We start from the raw sequence: 23,034 nt of genomic DNA, 5'->3' as shown, positions 1-23,034 counted from the left end.
GAATATGGCTGATCCGAAAATAATGCCAACGTTTCATCCCATTGGCCGCTACCAAACAAATGTTCGCATTCGCATGTCACAGAGTCCTGGACCCTATGTAATGGAAGTTATCTGGAGGTACAACGTAATAAATGTAAAGTAATCACAAAGTCACATAATAATATTGTATTATGCTAGCTTTCGTTTGAAGAAATTATACAATTCTTTGTATAAGCAAAAATTAATAGAGAGATACACAAGAAATATATCACTTATATATGCTTGAGATCTTCATTACGCTCTTAGTGTTCCACATTTCGCAAACAAAACGTTATACGCTCTGCAAGGGGTTAAAAAGCCACTGTGTCAGGATACGAAAGACTATCGATAACCTTTACAGGGCCATAAAACCTTGATTTAACAAATAAAATATTCTTTATGCAGTTATGTTGGCCAATCAATCATAAACATTACTGGTTTGAAAGAAATTAAATGTTGTCTCGGATCAGAATGAACAACCAAGTAGATTGACATAGATTAATACCGCTACTGAGTCTTAAACCTGTACTGATTTAGCTGAGCACACCTGTTTTAATATATATAAATATGTAATAGTTAGTGTAAGCAAGGAGAACTTATATACTTTATCAATACATGGAAAAGGATTTGAAAATAATTAGTCGGGCTTCGAATGCCACAAATGCCAGCCAGTCGGGATATAAAGGGCTTTTGTCCGATTCGGCAGGACAATGAGCTTGAGGTTGAAGTTAATCTCAACTATAGTGTAATGCAGGAATGTGGTTATTATTCAGCATAATCAAATATGTTCAGAAATCTAACGGAGCGTCATTCTTATGCGAAACAATGTATCCGCAACGTTCACAGAAACCCAGCCATTTTAAATAGATAAAATTGGAGAAATATTGGTCGCCATTGTTAAAAAGATAATTAATTAGATAATACCATTAACAAATCTACATTTAATACAGTCTTTTTTTCTACAGTGCCCTGCTTTAATGGCACATCTACCGCTGGCGAATGGACACCAAGGTGCTGTCTGCAGCCTGCAACTTGAAGCTGCCAACCCAATTCTATAAATCTACATAACAATTATGATGCTGGTTAGTATTAAGAACAATAACGGCAGGGACGATAGCTATAGGTATGGCTATGACTATGTCCGTCATATTTCTAACAATGCGTTGGCATCTGGACAAAAAGAGGACTTATCTACACTCAGCGTTGCTGTTGCTGTTAGTATTAGTGATGTTGTTGTTGTTGTTGTCGTTTGGCGTAGCATTTATGCGCCTGTTTTCTCGGCGTTTTGTATGTAGGTCAACATTTGCACGCTGTGTGACTGACGTCAACATGGATGGGCCTGCACAGTCCGTTTCCGTTTCCCGTGTTTATGCCGAGCTGTTGTTTTTGTTGTAATTGTTGTTGTTGTTACTGCACCTCGTTTACCAGCGTTGCCGTTACTGTTGTTGTTGCTGTTGTAGGCTTGTCGTTCTGATTATTGCTGCTGTTATGACAAATGCCCACACTGCATGGCGAACAGCAGCTGACCAGAATGCCTATGTGGTATACTATGTACAACTCTTTATATATAGTACATGTGTAATATGCATATATGTACATAGGCGCATAGCTGTGTTAGTGTGTGTGTGTCGCATACGCAGCACTATCGATTTTCATTTTTGCGTGCTTTTCAAGCGCTTTGTTGCATTTATTTGCGCTGTCATTGACAGCAGTTGCCATCTTTTTTGTAGCATACTTTTTTGGGCGTTGTCCGTTGCATTTAATTGGTATACATGCTTCTTCGCACGTCAACGCCAGGTATGTGTGTGTGCCTGTAAGCGTATACGAGATTGTTCGCGCATATCGCAGACTCTTTAAAATTGCACACGAATACCACAACCGCCATGCGCCCCTTCATGTGGCTGTGCACTTCAAAATGCAATCGTCAACGCATTTCACATGAACCCATTAAAAATGTGTAAGAGGGGTATAATGTTTTTGAGCAATTGTATGTAAAAGGCAGAAGAAAGCATCTTCGACCCTATAAAGTATTTATATTTTTGCTTGCTACTACGAGCTGAGCCGATCTAGCTTTGTCACGAGGGGCGCTGGGTAGCTTCTAGTCAGGCACTCCCGACTAGAGCGTTCTTACTTATTTTTTTTTAACCTAGGCAACTCCTTTGACAACATTGAGAGCTGCATTCATATAATTGCAGCCTTGAGGCTGCCGCTCAGCCCAACAATTTACATTTTTATATACATTGTTGATTGTTTATTGATTTTTGCATGCCACATGTATTTTGCATGTTTTTAATGACTTTTTTTGCCAGGTTGTTACTTCATTAAAAATGAATGCCTTAAAAATGTTGCATATTTTTTCAAATTGTGCTCAAGTGGGTCGGCACTTGAGCCGAGTTGTCGTTTGGCTAAAGAGATTTCAATAAACTGATAGGCAGCAACTTCTTTTGTGTAGCCTGGCATAAAAGAAATCATATACATCATTACAATATTTATTTGCGCTCACCCTTAACCTCCCCCACATGTGCCAGGTCTCAAAGACAAAGAAATCCAGCAGCAGCAGCAGCAGCAGCTGCAACAACGTCAAGTTGTGAGTTGTAAATCTTCTGTTCTGGGCAGGAAGCGCATTTGCATGTAACACGTGAGTTCACAAAGGCAAGTGACATTGTTTGGGGGCTCATGGGTCGTGCTGCCTGGCACACAAATTAAAGTGAGAGTGCAAGTGCGTGGTAGGGTTGCTGTTTGGCACAACATGCAGACAAGTGCAACCCCGCACAACCCCAGAGCTGCCAGGGACGATGCGCTGCAAACATGACAGCATACAAATAGCCTAGGTGGGGCATCGCAGCTGGATGTGTGTAAGGCTGTGTTGATGCCGCTGCACGCCTCAACGCACCCAACAAATTATGTGAAAAGCATTTGCAGCTGGGTGAAATTGCACATTAAATGATTGAAAATTTTGAAAGCGATGCCTCACTAGTAGAAACCATAAATGTCAGTATCATATAATCAAAGTTGCCAAAAATGTGATTAAATAGAGCATTTTCGGCAAGGAGATACTCTCTAAAACTCTCTTGGGTGTCGTTCAAACTGCCAAAACAATGGTAAATTGTTTTTCTGGAAAACTAACAAATCAATTTATGTAATTTTCTCATGTCAAATCAATTGAACGTTTTCTTACAGTAGCTTTGTTTCCCGATATGTTTAGATAATGTTGGTTTTCTTAATATTGCTGATATAGTCAGAGGTGAAAAACTAGCTACTCAGACACTTATTGCTAACTAAATGTTTTAATTAAGATATTAATCCATGACCAGTTATCACACATTAATAAGTAAAGAGTAATACAAAAAAATAGATTGGTTTGCAATCGTGTTATATAAATAATTCGTCAACGAAAGGCGAAAAGTTTTTAAGACCAAGTTTTCTTTACCCTTCAGTTACTGGCTTTGTTCGAATTTAAGTTTGGGAACAACTGCGGCACATTTTCTTCTACAACAAACAACAAATAAGTTACTTAGCTCTTTCTTCGGCCGTAACGATATCCTCGGGTTATTTAGAATAATAAAAATTTCAAGTTGACTGTGAAGTTCCTTGAGTAAAGCTTATTTTAAAGTTAATTTAAACATTCAAAACATTTAAATCGGGCATAAATTTATTTTCATGAACTCTAGAAAACTCTAGCATATTGAAGTTTTTAAGCTTTCAAGCTTTGTATACTAAACGCTTAAAAAATTGTATGTCAAGCAGAGTATTTTAGAAAATCATCTTAGATATTTTTTTGTTATGCCAAGTAATCTGTTGCTGGCCATATTTGCGTCCAAACATTTTGATCAGTACAAAAGCCGCTTAACACGCACTTTTCATTCACACACACACAGCATATATACACGCACAATAAGTGCGGATATATAATAAAGAATCAAGTGTTCCTTTTTCGCCCTATCATGTTATTTGCAGGCTTCAGAGAATATAATAATCACGCATTAAGTACCATTTTCAATTACTGTCCTGATGCTGCATTCTGCCGTGGCGTCCAGCCCTTGGGCTGCCACTCAAAATGTCTCTCAGCGCTAACCACATAAAAAACTAATCAACTTATTTATGAACATTTGCGGTGAACAAAAGGAGCGTGCAGAATTGCGTATTCCGGCCAGCTAGATAGTAAATAATGTTAAGGGACGAAGAAGTACATATACTTCAAGTCTGAAAATAAGCTTAAGACAGCAGTCCAAATATAAAGCGCCAGCATTACAAGCGAATAAGTGGAAAGTGCAAAAATGTCCTGGCGCAGTTTATAATTTTTCTGTTAACTGAAATTACATTTTATACTTATGACACGCAGACGTGAACTGTCATATTTTACACTCACACACGCGCTCATAAAAAATCGCAAAATTGCTTGCAACTGTAGGACATCGATCAGCCACACACAAACACACACACATACGTATACGTATGACAAAGTTTCGGGTAGCGCTCTGTGGCATTGTTTCTGTGCCACGTATGGCTGGCATCCTCTTGACCACAATTTACGCCACTTACATTACGTATCGAGTCCCAGCGACCAAGTGAGACCATAAATGCCCAATGCTGTTCAGTTTATCAGCTGTGGCGCGTGTGGGGCATATCAAAATGGCATTGGAATTGCGAGCGACGACGTTTTTATGGCTGACCAAAAGCCTTTAATGTTGGCTCGAGGCAAATTTTATGATTTTATTAAGGCAACTCGCAAACGCGCAGCTCGTCGTATCGATGGGCACTCAAGGCGACTGGAGAGAGGTGCTATTGGTTGAGAAGGCGGTTATTCGGCACGTTAATTAGTCATAATTACCCGCACAGCTTTTGAGCTTTGTCAGCTGCCCTTTGTGCGCCGTCACGCCTCTGATTTATGGCCAGCAACGCGCTTAAAGCCCCACAGCTTTAACTCAAACCAAATTGCCGCATACTTATGGACACACACACACACACCCACACATGCGCACTTACACACTGACAGCTCTCATGCGTGTGCTTAATGACTTGGAATTGATTAGAACCATCCCAAAAGAAAGAAAGAATACAACAGAAAAAAAACAAGCGCACACAACAACTGTGGGAAAATAAAAATAAATAAATTATCAAAGCAAGTTCAGATGAAATTTTTATGCCACGACGAGGGCGAACTTTATTGAAACTTCTGGGCAGTCGCAAGAGACGCGTCTGCTTTTGGAAAAGGCTTCTGCTCTTGATAGGGTTTCATGGTGTTGGGTCTGCCTGGCTGTGCAAGATAATAAGCTTCAGTAACAACAGATAAACAAGAGCAGCCGGAGCAGCCGGCTGATGGCGTTAAAATGCTGGCACATCTTGGCGGTTTTCACATCTACTCTTCATCCGGCTGCCAAATAAACTTCCAAAATGTCGGCGCTTCATCGCCTCGTTTCGTTTGCGCTCAGTTGCTGACAGTTTCAGATACGAGAAATATATGATAGGACAGGATAGTTAGCAATGCGACATTTGGCTTAAAGGCAACGCAAATTGGGGTTTATTATACATAAGTAAGTATGCATAAAATAGTATTTCTTTTGCGAATAATAAATTTTGATTGAAATCTGCAATAGTTATATTATATGAGCAAGTTTTGAGTGTCTGGCCTTAATAATAAGCCGAGAAGGGAGGTAAGAGTCAAAAAAAAAATAACAGCTCACTATTCTGGGTCATTTCGTTGACCAGGAGCGGGTTATATGAACTAGAGAATTTGCGCTGGAAGGCAATTAGAAAGCGAGGAATTCTGACAATTATCCCAGAGTGCCAGACATATCGAAAGACCCCAATGGCTAAAAACGGACGGAGTGTCTGGCTATATAAGTAAAACTCATATCGGTCGGTCTCAGGTCTTTTAACCGGAAACAGTAGACTGCGCAAGCACATGCACAACATAAAAATGTGGTGGATAATCTGCGCCAGCAGAAGCTGTCTTGAATTCAAAGTGACTTTAGATTAAATTCTAGAGGATTGTCCAGCATAATGTAGACTAGGGAGTCAGATTATTAATAATTAAGTAATTTGAGCCTTAAAGCCACGGAAAAGTAAAGCACTTTGTCGTCAAATCTCTACCAAATAAATATTTAAAATGTTTAACAAATTCAGAATCGTAACGAATATTTTATATCAAAATATATCTATTATCAACATTTAATGCACATTACCATGTCTGTCTGACTGTATATCTATAGATAGTCGTTCAGTTTCGCCTAAACTGTATCTATTGAAAAGCTGTTTTTTCTTACTCTCGCTTATTGGAATTCATTTCAACACAAGTCTCCCTATCTTTTTGTTAACAACAACATATCACTTGTCGCCCTATTGTGAGACCCTTCGCCAATCTCTATTAGTTTTATTGCCAACATTTTCGGGCAGCATTCTCAGCCATTTTGTTAACATGATGTTTTCATTGATATTGTTGTTGCTGTTGCTGCTGTTGATGAGTTTGTTTGCTGTTATTGCTGATGAAAATATATTCAATTTATTATATTCGTTATAGAGACACTTATTTTCTGTTCGCATAATGATACACATAAAGCTGTGGCTTCCCTTCAATCTCGTGAGGAAAATTCAGAGATATTTTGCTAGCCATAGTGGCAGGCGACGCCCGAGGAGCATATGTGGCTGAGTATCAGTGGGGTATACAAGTATGTGTGTGTGCGAGGGGAGTTGCTAATATTATATCTGTGTGAGTAATGAATCTATTATTAAATTGTGTTGCTTATGACAACAGCAACAACAACCGCAACAACAACGATAACACTGACAGCGTAAACAAACAAAAGCGACGTCGTCGTCAATGTCATCCTCAACGCCTGCTCTGCACATTTTGGCGGCGCTGTCGACGTCGCTGCCCCCGACAAGTATCAATCAAACGCAGACCTCGCCACTTGCTGCTCTGGTACAGAAATTTATGTAGGGTCATAAATGTGTCGCCTGGGTCGAAAAATATCAGCAACAACAACATCAGTATTAATATTTTTCTCTCAGTTTTCGTGGTACGCCAAACGCTATTATTAAGGTTTTTTGAGTGTGTTTAGCAAATCGCATTCTGCTAGGTTGAAAATTTGCGAAATTCCGTTGAAAGTGGATTTAAAACTGTGATTTCGTGTTGGGCGACTGAACTTTAAGCCCGGCCCTGATAATCACTGTCGTCTTTCAAAGCTCTCATTAGCAAAACGTTCAGAACTCTTTGGCCAACTTTTGACTTCATTATGTCGCGTTCCCTCGTATCCACCACCCTTTGTCATCTCTTTCTCTCGTTTTCTCTATCCCTTCCCGCGTCGCCATGTCGCCGCAAAATTGTGCAACGTTTCCGCTGCTGCTTTTGGCGCACATCCGTTGCCGCCATCCTGGTCCTGTTCGTGCTGCTGCCCCTACTCTGTGGTTATTCGCCATTTCATTTTATTTTGCACATTTTATTATGACTGCCGCTTGCGAGGCAGCTCATACATTTTTTATTATTATGTCTGCTTATCAGCATGTGGCAAATATACTCCAGGACCACCGCCTGTGCCAGCACCAAAGGTCCTCCCCGGCATCGCCTGCGTTGAGGAACCGCGTCGCGCCAAGCCGAGCCAAGCCATGCGTTGAAATGCGCGTTTAGAGCCGCTCGTTTGGGCGCACCGCTTTACAGTTCGCTGATTGTTTGAATGATGACGACGTCAGCAGCGGGTAAAGCCCATAAAGCTGCGCTTTGATGCTAACTGGCATTGAATTGTCACGCCCAGTTTAACACTGGGTTGCAGCGTTACAGCCTCAATATGTGCAATTTATGTATTTAAAATACATTTCCTTTAAATTTGTTATAGCTACCAAACTATTATTTAATTTAAAGAATATGTAAGACATAAGAAAACACTTTCACAGAGAGAGTTAAAAGAGCAATTTATTCTGCAACTCAATATTATTAGGTGATCAACTGCTGAAGGGAGCAAACATTCTTTTATGCAATTTGAGAGAATTTGACAGGATATATCCAAATGATTTATCAAATATGATAGAGATTACTTCTGTTTTATCTATTTAAATTCGAAAGAATGTGAAAAACCCAGTTGCTCATGAATGTGTAAAAGTAGGCTGACGATTTAAGTCCAACTTGAAGGCATTGATGTGAACTGAGAACCGATCCGCAGACATTTTTTATTTAAGGTTAAAGCTATGATTTAAATGGTTTTTAAAGTATTGTTTTTTTTAAAACACTTTTTTATTTAGACATTTTCAGCAAGTTTTTATAAATAAATATTTTGCAACTTTCCGAGCTTTTAATATCCGGTCGGCCTAAAAGCATGCAACAGCAATAGCAACAACAGCCACAATGCAAAGCCAACGGCCATTGACTGCGACGCGAATGCGGCCGCGACCGCCATTGTCATTTGCTGGGGCAATGTCAGAGACGCGGGCCGCAAACAAACTGCCGGCACACCAACAGCAACAGCAAGAGCAAAAACCGCAAAAAACACTCACAATCACACATACATATGTGCACAGGGGCAGCTGGCGAGTGTGAGCGGCCAAACAGCAAATAACAAAAAGCACACGGCAAAACACTCAACCAACATCCATACGAACAGCAACAACAGCAACAACAACAACAACAACAAGAGCAACAACGGGAGGAGCAGCCAACAGCAGCCGTCAGCCAGCAGCGAGCAAAGTAATTTTAATTAAAACTTATGGCAACGTCTGCGAGTGAGTAAAACACGGCGAAACGAGTTGATAAAAGCGCGCACAAACACAAACGCACATACACACACACAAACGTAAATACAAATATGGTATAGCTCACGAATACAAGCATACAATGCTCGCACATAGAAGCTCAAGGCCCCGTTGGCTTAAACGAGGTAATTAAAAAAGCGTAAGCACCTACATAGCCAGCCGGCTACGCCGATTCACCGAACCCCCTCCTTATGCCAACTCCATCCCTTCCTCCATCTCTGTCTGTCTCTCTCTCGCTTTCTCTCCGTGTAATTTCCATTTTATTTTATGCGCGCGTTTTTGTGAGCTGCACTCTTTCTTTTTTTTTTGCTATTTACCTTTGTTGTTTTGTTATTTTGTTTTATTTATTTTTATTTTTTTTGTTTTGCTTTTGTTTGTTTGCCTTTAAGCCGGCGCCGTAATCTGATATTACGTATACGGTGTGAGCGCCAGATATTTAATAGAAATTCCACGTTTTTAAGCTTGGCAGCCAATAAAAACTGAGATTTATTTTTAGTTTGCTTTTAATATTATCTTTTTTAACAGATAGTTAAACTGTCGAGCTTACGGGCAGCAGATGGACGGCTGTTGCAAATAATTGCATATATGATATTAAGTAGCTTTCAGCAATATATTATAAAACTATTATGCATGCAATAAATATGTAAAATAATCCCAAGCTTAGTATAAATACAAAAATTACTCTACTTTTTCACATTTACTAATTAATTTGTGTGAATAAAAAGATTTTATCTGTAAACCAAATTTTGTAATGGACAAAACATTTAGTTAACTTTCCGGTCATGAGCACCAGGCTCTGTCTCCCGTTAAGATCGCCAGCCAAACAATATATAATTATTGGGAAATAGAGCTTAACATGTTATATGAAGACAGTAATATATAAGCTCTTGCGGAAACTTCAAATTATAATTTAGATTTATTAAATGTGCAAGTATATGCCTAATTTGGCTCGCTCTATTCTCAATTCAATGTGATACAGCAATTTATCCAACTTATCGGGCCAAGTGCAATCAATTATTACATATGCACACAACTAGTTTTATGTATCCCATTTCCTGCTTCAATATAACCTATATGAACTCCTGCACTAATTATAAGCCTCTTTAAGGCTGTACCTGCCCATTACCAAGCCGCACCTTTCTGCACTCGGCTAATTTGTAATATGCGTTTTGTTAATATGCGTATACCATATATACAAATTTTGAAGCAGTTAAATGGGACTTACTGCCCCCTTTACACACGAATGAGTGCAACAGCAAAATGAAGCCAAAAGCTGTTCAAGGCGGGTGCTTGATTAACCATTCATTGCTGTTTTATAGTGCCTCAATAGCTGAAACTGGACCTGATACTGAAGCTCTAGCTGTGCTGCAGCTGTAGCTGGCCACTGGGTTCCGCTTGCTGTTTGCTGCTGCTGCTGCTTACTTGCCTGACTGGCTTGGCTTTTGCTGCTACCCTCAGCCCACACTTAAGTCGCCTGACTGCGCGGCTTTGTGTGCTCCGCACTCGGACTCCAACTCTGATTCTGACTCCGACTCTTGTGCTGAAGCTATGCAATTTACGCTCAAGTAGCAAGCAGTCTGTATTCGAGCCGAAGCTATAAGCTGCATTCTCTGATTTCGCATTTGCCAGCTGTAAAGTGGCAATCCGTGCAGAAATTATATTTAACTTTATTTTCAAAGCGAGTAACAGCAGTAAAAAACAAATTAAAGTGCTCCAGCCGGCAATGGTGACTGTAAGATACCCATTCTTCGAAATATTTGTGGCATTCCAAAAATGATTTAAAATTTATATAAATATATCCAAAATATAGTTTCAGAAGTAAGCCAGAGGGAGGACACGCGGGCTATACAGCTACACAGAGAGAGAGTTTGGAGCTCCTATCATTTACATATATGTACTGGTACAGGGTATAATATGCGTCTACTAACAGTTTTTCAGCAAAAGGGAACTAGCATGCCCTGGTAAAAATTTAATTAACATTTAATTTGGCTAAAGTTGCGCCTTAACGTATGGCTTAAAGGCCCAGGGCCAACACCAGCTAAACAAAACACAAGCTTGGCTAGAAAGTTGTGCCGAAGTTTTTTACTGGCGACAATCACAACATGGGATGCTGTTGCCGTACAATATGCATTGTAAAATTACATTGCAGTTGGCCAAAAAACAGAAATTGCTTATGTATGCAGCACAGCAGCTATGGCTATGAAATCTGTGCCAAGCAACTGCAGCCTTAGCCTCGGCTACAGCCTTTGAGAATCCTTACACGTAGCGGAAGCAATGATCTGGCAAATTTTAGTTTTACTTGTAGTAGCTGCAAAAAGTTTCGCTTGCTCTCACACTAAATAGCGTTAGGAGCAGCAACAGCAGACGCCGTTGATGAGGGCAACGGGGAGCAGAGCGGGTGGCACGGCCACCTGGGGACTGCCAGTGTTGTTGACGTGCTTAGGTGTTGGCTTATGATTGCGCTTGCGGCAGCATCACCAGCTGCTGCTACTGCTGCTGCTGCATCAACTTCTTCCACCTCGCTTCGCCAACGGATGCAGCGACAAAAACTGCAAGTTAGTTGCTTAAATTGCAGCGAATTTGAGATGCTACACTGAGCTTACCTAGCTCTAGGGCACTGAGTATTTATGTGAGCGTTTAGAACGGGTTCAGTTTGCAGCATACTTTAAAGTACGACGTAAAGCTAACAAGTTCCGTCGTTTTTATAAACATTTTTGACGTTTTCGAGTACTCAACGTGTTTACACACTCGCAAGTTATTTTTAAATAAAATTCAAGGTGGTATTGCGTGCGTGAAGTTACATGAATTCACTTTTTAAATAAAAGTTTATCTCGTTCTATTGTAATATTGAATCTTACTTGTAATAATCTTATTTTCTCTTTACTTTACTTTTCTCTCGTTTTAAGACAATTTGTTCAATAGTGCAAATATAATGGCCATATACTTAGTTTAAAGAATTGATATGATTGATATGATTAAGACATCAGTAAAAAGCTCTCGCAAGACATTCTTAGGATAGCTATTAATCTTCGTAATACTTCTAGGTGAGAGCAAGTAATTTAGGCAGTAATTTCTTGCAGTGCACAGAAGTCGCAATCTTGCACACACACAAACGCACAGATACAAACAGATAGAGATAGAGTCATAACCCCTGCCACGTCCGCTTGAACATCACGACCACAACTTATAGTTACTTTCTGCATGTGTATATGTGTAATTTTGCAAGATTTTATATTCATAGCATAATCCTTGAGTACAAAATAGAAAAGTTTTTCGTGAACCAACGGAGAGTGAGACTGAGTGGGTAGGGGTTAGATGGGACGAACCCATGCCAGTTCACGCAGGATGCAATTTTCAATTTGTTGGTAATTTTATTTTATATTCCACAATCTAAGTCAAGTCAAGTTTACCGAAAAACGTTTTACCGTGCAAATGATTTTCACTTTGCCCTGCCCGGGACGTGCAACTTGTCGTTGCATGAACAAGTTGTAACTATAGGCAATGAGGCAAGGGATAAGCGAATGTTGGAGTGAGCGACTAGCACCAAGCTAAACTAAAGGACAAAGTTTTCATCTTCGTTTCTGCGGCATTCGCCTCATTGTCATTTCCCATTTTGAGCACTCAGTCAGTCAGGCAGGCAGGCAGGTGAAGTTGCAAAAGCAAATGCGAATGAGAATTTAAATCTGAATGCGAGCAGCTGAATTCATTCATGAAACAGGAAAATCCAGGCAGCATACACACGGTATGCAGCTGGCAACTGTTGGCACCCGCTCCGCACGGCCAAATGAGTTTTTTGTCTAGGAGCAAGTTTCGGATGGAGCGAGGGGCTCTTCTGGATGCAAGCAAATAACAACACAATTACCCCAGCGACGTCGCTGGGTTTTTTGTTTAATGTTAAAATTTTCAACGCTTTGCGAATGTGATGGAGTAGACACAGCGTCAGCCAACGCCGCAAAGCGTGTGTCTCCTGGCATAACAATTACACACATGCACACACACACTCTCGCACAGCAATTTTCGCAATTTACGTGAGCTGCCTTTTTGACTTTCCCCGCAGTCATTCACCAAAACCCGCATCACCCATCCGACAGTGGTTTATTAAATCAGTTGTAAGATTTGAGTTTCATGCGGAAATATTTAATTTGGATTTTAAATGCGTGCCACAGCGTAATACGAGACCAAGCGAGCGACCCTTGACGCGCAAGCTGCAGGTGAAGCAGCTCCGGTTCTTGCCACAGCTGTGGCATGACGGCAGCGGAACACGAGACAAATGTGGCACACGGCGCAGCGGAAACGCCAAGAGAAACTTTTTATGGTCGTGTGCCTGCGGCAGGCGAGTCTCGTCCTAGGTCGGAGTTCTGAATTCTGCGGTCTGTCGTCTCAACTTCAGGTGTGACTGACTGGAGAGTTAACAAAGTTTGAGAGCTGGTGTCGCAACTGCGATAGCTCAGATTTCTCCTCGTGTTGGCGTCCACATTGTTACTTATTTTGTCGACCCATGTCTAATTGATTATAGGAACAACTGGCTGATTGCTAAGACTTTAATCCTTATTTAAACATGATATATGGGTTATGTGCACGCCCATTCATCTGTCTGCAAAACTTGTATGAATGCACTGTTTTTGGACGATATTAAAAGTGGAGACTATAATCTCTGAACCAGAATGGCAGAGCTAGGGAAACGAAACTTGCCAGGTTAATGATCAGGTCAGATAATATTAGAACCAACTACTTTTTTCTTCCTACTATTTATATTTATATTGTAACTTTATTTTTGTATTACAACTTTAAAAAATTTCAATAAAATTGGTTTAATTCCTCAAGATTATTGTGCGTTTATGACCCGCTTACTTTATATCTCCTTTTTATAAAACGTAATTTTTTCCAACATTAAGCTTCAACTTATTATGCTCTATTCATAACATTACTTTCATTTCAAAGACCAGTTCTTGAGTGTCCAGCAGGGCATGTAAAGCCCTAACACAATTCCTTTATCAACTATGTCACTTCATATTCCACTTTTAAACAAGCTAACCCATTTAAACACGAACGGGGCAAACACTTTGAGTAGCTCAAAACCCTTTTAGCTCTATACATTCTGCTCCATATAACACGAGAGATACTTCGCTTACACAACGCACATTTAATTTGCTACATAATTACGTAATTAATAAAACACGCTACACACACGCACACACACACAGACTCACACTTGCATCGGGTGAACATAGAATGTTCGTTGTAAAAGCTGGATGTGTGTGTGTGTGTGTTGGGAAGCAAGCGCCTCACATTACTCGAGTGATGGTGGCGTATACGCAATATTGACAGCGACAAAGATTTACAGACCAAAGTTGAACTTTAACTTGCGGACACGCACAGCAACAGCCGCCACAAGAACAAACTGAATAATAACAACAACAATCATGAAGCGCTTGCAGGCAATGCTTACATTTGATTACAATGTCATTGAGTAATTAATGTGTCCTTGTCAATAAAAGTGCCAGCAGGCATACGTATTGCTGCCTGTCAGGTTACAACAGCAACAGCAGCAGCAACAGCAACAACTATAATGGCAATAACAGCAAAAATGCCAAGTGTGTATACATGAAACTAAAATCCTTTTGTTTGCCTTGCCTTAATTAATCTCATCAGTTAGCTCAGCTGGTCGTCCTTTTGACCGGATGTAACTGGGTCTTGTTGTTCAGGTGTCAGTCGGAGCCCCAGAGCATTGTTCACATCCTGCTGCTATCGCTGCTGCTGATGCTGTTGTTCGCCTCCGGAAATTGTATTTCTAATTAATGAGCATAAAAAGCAATTTTCGAAAATTTATTACGTATACGATTTCGTAGTTTTTAACAGCCCCCAACAAATACATTAACATAAAGCCTTAATAGCGCCCGCAACGTAGAGAAATGTTAAGGCCCAGAGCAATCCAATCAAAATAATTGCCATAGTTTTGCGGCACTCGTAAAAGCAATTCAAATTATAATTAAGACTCAAGCGCCCCCAGAAAAAGCAATTAAAAATCACAACATTTTCGATATAACGTCGAAATAGTTTTGCCAATGTGGCAACAGGATATTAGTGAAAAGTTCAGGTAAATTGACTTTGTCTGCCAGCGGTACACAATTTGATAATACCAGATAGTTGTTGTTGTTGTTGTGTGTGTGTGTTTTTAGAGCGTACAAGCCTGAATAGTATTGAAATTGGCCAGCTAATTTGTTTGCTTGACAAACAGAGGCCGACCAATTGATGAGAACGGCTCAGATGTTTTAGAAAGACAACAAAATGTTGTTACAGATGCAGTTAAGTCAACAATCAACAATTTACATTAAGCAACCATGCCTTGATTATGTGGCAGCATTGGGCAAAATTATTATATATCTTTTCTATTCAAAAATTAAAAATGTATTCAACTTAATATTTAAACGAATATGGCAATTCCGGTTTCAGAGATATGCAACCAAGTCATTAAAAATTTATCTGTCGTGGACTCAGCAGGTTGATGCGGAAAGAGGTTGCTTATAAACAATTTTCTATTCCTTAAATAAGCACTAAGGCTGTTAAGCGAAACAGAACAATGATGAAAAAATAATAGCATCCGTTGTGCGGTTTATTCGTTTGATGTTTCAAAGCGCATGTCAATTACACGCAATTAAATCGGATTTCTATGTATTCGAAGTTTCATTTCCGCTACGGGCGCTATTAGCTATTCGATGTCAGTTCTAAACGAAATGATTGCCATTTCTATATGTGTGTAGGGGCGTGGGCGCGTGGGCGCTGGTGCAGACAAAACGGAAATTAATTTCATTTTTATTTATTGTTATAGAATATCAGATTGATCTGAACAAAGCTTTTCATTTTACGGCTCAATTTGGTCCCTAAGAGTTCAATGCACTGGACCACTCGATAAGCATATTATTATAATGCGACCGCTATAATGAACAGGCGTCCAAAGCCTAAGAGCACACACAGATGTGCCAGCAAGGCATCAACTGAAAGAGTCTGGCAAAACTTTGTGATATTTTCAGCAAACAAAATGCCAATGGCCAATTGACAGCAGTAGTAGGCAGGGCCTGGTCACTGCCAGGACCAAGCCAACATATTAAAGTACAAACAAAGTGGGGGCTAAGCTAAGCGGACGGATCTGTGCTGTACATCATCATGTCTGAGTAGCACACACGCACTCACATAGATATGCTGCTGGGGGACACTGGGCCAAAACAAAAACTAATACAATAATATGCAGCACAACTCTCAAAGCCACTTCGGGCTGTGCTCTCTTTGCCGTCCAATCTCTGTTCCTGTCTCTGTCTGCAGCTATTTCCATCTCTGTTTGTCTGACTGGGCAACTTTCACTGTAGAGCATACATTAGGGCGTGTTGAAGCGCATTGAATTGTGTATTGGGGTTTGTTTACAATGCAGCAAAAAGTTTTTACGTTCGCTTAGCCAAAGGCAAAGCAACTCCCAACTTTCTTAAGCAATTGTCCAGGACTAGCAGCAACAGGACAACAACAGCAACAAAAACAGCAACAAGAACATCGGTACTTGGGCAAAGCTTTTGGCATTTATAAGATGCACAACTCGTTGCAGTCAAGACGTCGGTTTGTGCCTTTCCCGCTGACCCTTGTGTCAATGACATAACTTTTTGGCTACTGCATTTCGCTTTGAGGTTTTGGTGCTCGCTTTTTAATTTACTTAAAATATCATCCAGGCTGAGTGGTTAGGCGAGGGCTTTGAATATGTATATAAAGTTCAGTTTAGTTAGTTCTCAGCTATTCGTTGAATTTTAAGCACAATGCCCTCAAATAGTTTTTCGTGCACATTTTTATACAAACTGGATTAAAGTATAACGCTATTAAAATAATTTCACATAATCCATTTATTTTTCATTATATTAAAACGATACGCTATTAGATTTGTCCCTATATTGACCCGTTTTGAATCCAGTTTTCACTGTTAGAATATTTAATTTGTCTAAAAATATAAATGAATTTTTTCATAGCCTACCGAGTTTTGTCAATTGAAAAGGCTCTGAGCTCTATTTTAGATGGCTGTCTATTCTTTATTGCTGCCTGTGTGAATATGATATTTTTTAAGCCCCTTTACATACGCTAAAAATCAATTTAAAACCCTCAAAACATGAAAATAAAATCACCACAAACGCACCACAAAAAATATGCCACAATAAAAAGTTGGCTTTCCGTTGCCAGGCAACTTTATATGCAAATAAGAGTTACATATACATGTGCATGTGCATTAAGTCTGAGAGAGTGTACGTGTGTGTTTGAGTGCCAAAACGTTACATTTTAAATGAATTGTTCGCGCATTTGTTTGCGCGCGGAGGCAAATAGCAAATTAAATAAATAAATTTTATTTACTAAAAAAAGAAGCATTAAAAGGATATATGAAGCGTTATATGCATATATGTATGTATGTCGCATAAACCGTTACTATGCAGCTGTCACAAAACGTAATTTTAGATATTACTTTTTTTATACGCAATTCTGATTATAAATGGATTATAAGGTATATTGCAGTAGCGCCAACTTATGTAACAGACAGAAAAGGCATCGCCATTAAAATTCTATAACATACGCGTGAAGAAGAGTTGCCCATTTTCTGTCTATATTAAAGTATAAAGCTTGAAGAGGAGATATAAAGGTCAATATATAAAAGCCAATGGCTTCAAGTGCACTAAACGCTCCACCCACTTTCCGCCTTTTACAGGGTATTTTCTATTCGGCACTCTTTAATAAAGCACTCGTTTTTATTTCTGCATTGGATGGGTGGCATGTGGGTCAATAAAATTGTCAACGCCAGCACAAAATTCGCCGTTTTAAATTAAATATAAGCCCGTATACGTAATATTTTCAATGCGTGCGCATTTAATTTGGTTTTTTCCCAAACGACAATTTTAATATTTAATAATTTTTATATAATACGCAAGCTGTACATATTTCAAATTTTAATTTAATTTTTTTGCGGCTTATCTTTTTCATAATAATTGCACCCCAACCGAAAAACTAACGCTTTATAACTACAGCACTTATACCCCACATTTGGCTTTGGGTTTAATTACGCTGGCAACCCTTAGCTACAACGCCCTTTAGCAGCAACAGAGAGACGCCCCCACAAAAAATGTAACTCATGAACTGTGGTTCATTGTTTAAACTTTCAAGTTGGCGACAATAAACGTTGGAACTTTTAGTTTTATTGCCAAAGTTTCGACGAGATTTTCTGTCGAAATAACATAACAGAAAAAAGTCTATGTATAATAATAGCCACAAGGCAGAAGTTTTGGGGCCTCGCCACAAAGCTCTCCCAAAACTTGTCTCAACAACACTTTCCCTTTGCAGTGAGTTTGAGTTCCACTCACAAATCGACGACTTAATGACTGACTGACTGACAGAATGCCTGAATGTTGTTTGCTCATAAAACTGTTGAGCAGCCAAACAAAAATGCAAAGCGGCTCTAATCAAGCGCTGCCCCCTATTTGCCACTAATGTAAACAGTAAGAGACCCCATACCCAATCTTCCAATTCCATGTCTGCGTCCCATTCCTTTCAGCATGAAAGGAAGCCACATTAAAGACGCAGCCCATGTTAAACGGCGCCCGAGTCAAGCTGTCCAAACCTGCACGTACCTGCACTTGATCTATGCGGATATTAAGATATTGAATTACCTTTCAGTTCGTGCAGCTCAGACTGACTTGGTTTGGCTGTCGCACAGCCGGTCCCTGGCCAAGAACAGCAACGGGTAACATGAATGGGACATTCCGGCGCGCACAGGTTTTAGATATGAAAAAATGCAAGATAAATCCTTGTGGCAATTGAACGTTAATAGTTAAATAATACAGTGCCAAATATGCGCACAATTATGCTTAAAATTCCAGGCATAGCACGTAAGTGGGTAAGCCCTAAGACCTGGTCGGTCGTGTTAGACACAAACATGTCTATGTGACCATCTAAATCTATTAAATATGCAACATGCGTGCAAAGGCTGGCTAGAAAGACAATGATATGGATATAGAGCGGGTGAGGGTGAAGTGAAACATGCTGCTGGTGAGCTTCTAAATCTGTCTTGGGTTCGTTTAGTTTAGGCAAAAAAACGAAAATGGAGCATCAGCTGTTCCGAGGCATATCAAGATGTTCAGATTAAGCGCTTCTTAAATAGCTTAATCCGGAATAATTTTGAAAAAAATTTAAAAAAATTATAATCTAAGAACAGAACACTTCTCACATTTGGGCAAAACATTTCAGAGTTTGTTTTAAAGAAAAAGTTATCAAATATTTAAACGTTTATTTAAATTAGTAGTAGATGCTCTGTAACCAGTTTTAAGCTTCCTTCTATTCATCCACACAAGGCTCATGACGTCACGTTTTCTAAGCACACTTATAAGGTTGAGTCTGGGAGTCAGACCGACTTGAAGAGAAAATCTTATTTTTTTTTCAAATTTTAAATTAGAAATATTTAGAAAATGAAAAGCAGATATGAATATATCCACTTACAATTCAGGCAACTGTTTTGGTTCTCAATAGTGGTAGCTCTTAAATGGGAGCCCGTCCGTGATTTCCATGATTGTGGGGCATCGCATAGATTAGTTTTCTCCAAAACTGGGGATCATCACGTCTCAGATATGTGTTCAATTTCATGTACGTTCTCAGCTCAGAGTCCAGGTCGTTGAAATCTTCGACTTCTGGATACACAATAATAATCAGGCGCTTGTACTGGTCGATCGAGGTAGCCTGAACAGCCATACGGAATTCGAAGCGACCCCAGGCTGACTGCTTGAAGTTCTTGGTCATCAGTATAATGATTCTTTTTGATTCTTCAATGGATTTTAAAATGCATGCTGGAATGGATTCGCCAATCAACCAGTCGCGTTGATAATAACAAAGCTTAAATTCACGGCATCCCTTCTCTAGCTTTTCAATGTACTCTTCCACAAGTTCCGAGTCCTTGTGTGAAAATGCGAGAAATGCGTCAACTGCCAAAGTATTACTATTCTCGGGTTCCGGATGCGAAATGCAGCTTATGCACAAATTCCGCTCATAAAGACAAATAATAATGGATTTCTTAAGGTAGAAATATGCTATTATTATAATTGCGAATCCCAAAAGAGAACCAAAGATGAGTGCACTGTAATTTGTAGGTGATCCGCAAATATCTGTTTTTTTAAGATATGCCATCTTGCCAAAGTGTATCTCATTGCATTTAATATATTCACGATCCTCAATCAAATTAGACGAATTGGCAACAAACGATATCAAGGGCTCAGCATCACAATCGCATATCCATGAATTGCCTGAAAGCCTAAGCCGTATCGTACCTGATCTACTCGAAAGAAATTCCAGCACGTTTTTGTCAAAAGTTTTTAAGCTGTTGTTGCTGACATCCAAGTAAGTTAAATTGGCTGGAAGGTGGGCCACATTTATATGTGTGATCCTGTTATTGGCCACATGCAGCTCTCTTAGATTCGAATATCCATATAAGGTTGAGTTTGGCAATACAGTCAGGTTCTTGTTATTGAAATACAATGTTGCATTACCAATTATTGGTATCGGCAAATCTGGGACAAGCGTAAGTGGTTCAATGGAATTACAATCTATTTTAAATTGCAGTTCGTTACGCTCCAAAGTGCAAACACAGCCAAAGGGGCATGTTCTTTTCATAATGTCTCTCTTAAAAATACAAACAGCAGAGCTCTGCGTACATATAAATGCGGTTATGTTATAGTTATAGATCCATTGAAAGATTGTCGTGTTAGAGATAAGATCAATTATGCATAAATTTGAATAATTTTGAAGGTAATTAAACCCAGTTAAATCTTCATTTTCACTTATAGAATATTTCAGTTCCAAATACTCCAAATTATTTTGTAAGGTCTTAGAACTGTAAAGATATTTAAATCAATTTTCTTTTATTTACTATGAGCATATAACACATGAACATACCTAAGCCAGTCAAATTGATCTATCCGTATCTCTCTAAATTGCAAAGATTTTAAATGAATTAAATCTTTAAAATGGGCCGCAGTAAGGTTGTGTAGCTTAGAGCTTTCAAATATTATTTTTGATAGATTAATCAGGCCTTCAAACATTTTTATGTGTATATCAAAAGTGATTTCATAATCATAAACAGTGCCCTTCAATTTAAATACTTCCAAGTTTGTCATGCCTTTCAAAAAGTTTCTCGTAAAAACAAATTTATTCGAACCATATTTAGATCGCAGAAATGCCGATGGCCCGTTTATAGATACATGCAGTTCTCTAACCTGGGTTAAATTAGTAAAATTAAACAGTTCGCAGTTGTTGAAGCCCCAGGAGTCAGAAACTTGAACGAAAAGCCTTTCCAGATATTTGTAGCTGATTAGAAAATCATTTAAGCTGTAACATTTTCCATGCTTTCGCCAACGTAATTGCCTCAAGTTTGGCAAGCTCGGAGTGGTATGTAAGTCGCTATATTTAAAGGCATCGATATATATTGAATGTACGTGTTCATTATTGCAACTCCTTAAAATAAGATCGTAGTTTTCAGACGATTCGCAATGCAGTGTTTTTTGTACATATCCTTGTTTCTCTGCAAGACAATAATACGTTCTGATAGCTTTTTTATCCAAATAACAAGATCCCTCAAATTCACTCAAATAATAAAATGGATAGGAGCACTCAAATCCAAGAATATCGCCCACCAATGTCAGCTTACACGAACTATCTCCATCGTCACTTGCATTTGGCAGAGGGCAATGCCGGTTAAAAATCAGCCTATATACAAGACAATAACTCATATAGACGGGTATTGCATTTAGGCCAGCATGGGCTTTAACAAGTGCAAAATATATGCAATAAATTTGAAATATTTCTAACCGCATTTTATGATGCAGTACAATAAAGCTGTAATTACAAATGAGAACTGAGCCAACGAGTAACATATCCGAATGAGCGCAACAAAAAGCAACAAGAAAAAATACTGCATATGTAAGTTTGCTGATAACGTACTCCTTGGGGAATCCGATTGCATACCGATGCAAACCCATGCTTACATAGGATTTGAATTTTGTATATGTTAGTAAATTCAGATTTGATCGATTTTATTAAAGGTTTCTTATTACACTCCGAGTTCGCCTGGCATATGTAAGTCGGAAGTGATACTATCACAGAGTTTCTGAAAATTCGAGCTCCAACTAGATGAAAACTGTGCAAACACAACGTACTAAGCCATTTTTGCTTACTTGCCGGAACGTCGGAACGTCAGCAGCGATTTTCAATTTGTATATTTTAATTTATTATTTGTTATTATTTTCAACAAAAAAATATAAACAAATAAAAATAAATTAAACAATAACAATGAAATGGAAATTGATAGAATAATAATTAAAATTATTCTTTTGTTTCAGTTTTATCAACTTCAACACTGTATATGTATGTTTGGCAGGCCCGCAAACGGGTTGTGTAGTGTAGTCGGCGAGCGTTGACGCATTGTGTTCGAGGTTGAAGGTTCAGCCAGAGCGAAATAACGAAAGACAGAATATTATGTATTCAAACAGAAGTTTTTTCTCTTGTGCAATTAAAGCAAAACAATTTATATGAAATTTAATATGAGCAACGAGAGCAGTAACGAGATTCTTATCCAGCGATTGCCTACTTTGTTGAGAGGTTCTCAGCCAGGACAATCAGGCTGCTGAATGTGTAAGAACCAGCTATTGTAAAGAACAGTGGTAAAATCGAAGTGGACATGTTGTGAACATGATTACAATTTCATTCTTAATGGATTGTTAATTAATAGATTAAGGAGAAGAGTGGTGGCCATAAGCGCGGATTTACGCAATCACACAAGGCATTTGAGCCCGTTTACGACGGGTAATTTCGTTTATATGCTTATAAATAAACATGAGAAAATAGGGCCTTTTTACGTGATTGATAAATACATTGTTAAATGAAACGCCAAGTGACCAAGTTCATGTATATCTTCATTCGCATATCGACGTTCCGGTACATTTAATGTTTTTGTACATGGAGACCTCTATTTTAATACTTTAACACTTAAAGTTGGAGTTTAATTTCAGTGGCAATTGTGAGTTGTGTAAAACAGGCTTTGGATTCTCAGTCGCAGCTGTGTTATGTCTTATTGGATTTCATAAGACGTTGGCTGGAAATTTATGTCTCTGCGAGTAATTTAATAAAAACGTACAAGACGTACAAGAAAACACAATAACAATAGCATTCACAACGGGCAACGAATGTTGTTTATGGCTCCGAATATTTATAATT

Source organism: Drosophila montana, unplaced genomic scaffold (assembly GCF_035044405.1).
Source record: "Drosophila montana isolate Dmon_TW-CO22-7 unplaced genomic scaffold, ASM3504440v1 contig_3218_1, whole genome shotgun sequence".
In the NCBI taxonomy this organism is placed as follows: Eukaryota; Metazoa; Arthropoda; class Insecta; order Diptera; family Drosophilidae; genus Drosophila; species Drosophila montana.
The sequence above is the reverse complement of the archived record's forward strand: the minus strand, read 5'-3'. Positions refer to the sequence as shown.